At 32.8% G+C, this 2962-nt stretch overlaps 1 pseudogene; it reads right to left on the bottom strand.

Annotated features, from left to right (window-relative positions):
* Positions 1-995: 995 nt before the first annotated feature.
* On the bottom strand, positions 996-1920 carry LOC101418078 (olfactory receptor 8K5-like; annotated as a pseudogene).
* Positions 1921-2962: the final 1042 nt, after the last annotated feature.

The following is a 2962-nucleotide window of genomic DNA, read 5'->3' on the forward strand; positions in this document are numbered from 1 at the left end:
TCTCAAATACCATAGACTATATTTATCTTGTTTACCAGTTAGAATTTTTTCTTAAAGGACCATCTATACCAAAACAAAGCAGATAGTGCAAACTAAGTAGAATTGATTTGTGTAAAGTATGGTGCATGGTTGCGTATTTTTCTCCTGTAATTACTGAGCTACGATGAATGAATAATATATAGAAAAGTGTTTTGTTTTTGAATGGATTGTTTGTTTGAAATAGAGAATTGAAAATGACCTAAATATCTATCTCAAAAGCATTGTAATAACTGAATGTAAAACAATAAGAGAAAGGTATATTACATCAATAGAACATTCAGTAATTCATTACAGTTTTGCTCACCCTTCTTCAATTTTCATCTTAATGGAATGTTTCAGTCCTTCCAAACAGGCAACTTATATATCTTCTCTTTCTTTCCTTTCTTCTTGCCCCCTATTTTTATGCATTTGTTTGTTTGAACTACCTGTTTTCTGTGTACTTAAAATATGACCGTGAAAATCAAGAAGTGGTGCATAATGTATATCAGGAATCAGGGAAAAAAAATCAAGTTCTAATAATCAAATTTATCACATATAAATGAGTAATACACAGTGAACAATAAATTATTATTAGAGTAGAAATTGATAACAACAGCAGAACAAATAAATTTTTGATGGTGTCAACAGGATATATAGATAACTCTGTCTCAATTTCAATCTATGTACTGGTGTTTTGTTGTTGTTCAGAAAATACAAAGAAAATAAGACTAAGAAGATTCTTGCCCTTAAAGATGAAACAATCAAACAAACAAACAAGCAAACTGAGAAACAAACAAATGTTTTAAGGATGTATAGTGGTAGAATATAAAAGTATGAGGGTAAATATGAGGTTCTAAGGTAGCACAAAGGGAAATTCCTTGCTTAGGAGCCAAGGAGTCAGTCATTCTACCTACTAAAATATTACCAAATGATAGCTTTCTAGAACAATATTATATATTGAATATTAAATACAAAGATCAGGAAATCTTAAATACTCTGCAGATGGCACTGTTTACTTCTTTGTTCTTTAAGCTATAGATTAAAGGGTTAAGCACGGGGATGATTAAAGTGTAAAACAATGAGACTATTTTGTCAGTTCCAAAGGAGTGAACAGAGTTAGGTTGCACATACATAAATAGTAGAGTCCCGTAGAACACAACCACTACGGTCAGATGGGAACCACACGTGGAGAATGCTTTTTTCCTGCCTTTCGCTGAATGCATTTGAAATATGGCTATAAGTATTAACAGGCAGGACACTACGATTAATAGAAGGAAGGAAATCAGATTAAATGCTGAAAATATTATGATCAGTAATCCTATTTCTTGTACTTTGGAACAGAGCATAGATACCAAGGGAACATCATCACAGTAGAAAATACTGATGAATTCAGAGTCACAGAAGGTCAATGTAAAAATCTTAATAATAAACATCAGAGATTGAAAAGTGCTGTAAAGGTCAGGGATACCCACAAGTACATGACAAAGTCTCTGGGTCATAATAACACTGTAGAGCAGAGGGTTACAGATAACCACATAGAGGTCATAGGCCATGGCTGACAAGATGAAAATTCATTGAAAATGAACATAAGGATAAAGGCCAACTGCGTGACACAGGCATAAAAAGAAATGATATTTTGATCCACAGCAAAATTTGCCAACAACTTGGGACAAATAACAGTGAAATTGCCAAGATCAATGAAAGCTAGATATCTGATAAAAAATACGTAGGTGTGCGGAGGCAGGAGTCCACCTTGCTCAGGATGATCATGCCCAGGTTGCCCACCACTGTGACTATGTAGATGATGAGAAAGACCTCAGAGAGTGGAGCCTGCAGCTCAGGGCACCTTGTGATTCCCAGGAACATGAATTCAGGCACCATAGTCAGATTCTGTTGGCCCATTTTATCCAGCTCTCTCTTCAGGAATATAACAAAGGGATTAGTAGTTTTTATGTAAAAATTATATAAACAAATTATATTATTTGTAGACATAATGCACAATCTTTTTTATAATTGGTGGATAGAAAATAAATTCCCACATATGATTTGGCCACTAAAATAAGCTGCCCATTTGGCTTTTTCCCAATATAGGAGTGTTCCATATAAAATTTATTGTGCACTAATTCTACGTAGATTAAACTCTTAATAGAGTAAAAAATATTTGGGGCATATCCACTGAGAGCAAAATGGTGTATGTTTTTTAAATTTTGTATATTTTTGTGTCCTTAAAGAGAGAGGTAAGGAATAGGTGTAACTATGAAGCATTATTTTATGGTCCCTTATTTGTACTTCAAGGAACCTTTGTGGAGTCTTAGCAATGAACTCACACAGTTATGTATATTTGTAAATGTTTTGTAATAAGATGATCATGATCAAGTTGGTCATCTTGGTCATATTTATTCTCAGTTATGACCATTGTCTCTTTCCATTTTCTCTTCTGCTCCATTGTACGTGACCTAATGTTATGTTGCATTGGAACGTCTATAGGAATTATTGGAAGCCAATTGTGTGGAAATTGAGTTTCAGCTTTATTTAATACTAATGAATATATCTATGTGATATAAATTAATGAAATATAATTAAATAATGTTCTGTTCTTGGTGGGAATGACTTTTAAAGACACTCAGCATCAATATACTGAGGTGTGTAGATATAATTAACAAAAATCACTTTACATGTAGATTCTATGAATCATATGACCATTGTCAATTTGTGCATAATTGAATCTGTATTTTTATCTTTCTTTCTAAATACATTCTCATGTTTTTGCCTTGATTTTCATTTAGAATTTATTTTTTAAAGCCCCAATTTGTATAAAGTATAAGAGCCAGAATATCTGATTCATGCCTTCTAAATTCTATGGTTTACAACGATATTCAGGCATTCTGACTACTCAATTTTATATACCTTATTTCCTGTAATATAGCACTGTGGAGATGATAGA

This window comes from Dasypus novemcinctus, chromosome 10 (genome assembly GCF_030445035.2).
Source record: "Dasypus novemcinctus isolate mDasNov1 chromosome 10, mDasNov1.1.hap2, whole genome shotgun sequence".
NCBI classification, from domain to species: Eukaryota; Metazoa; Chordata; class Mammalia; order Cingulata; family Dasypodidae; genus Dasypus; species Dasypus novemcinctus.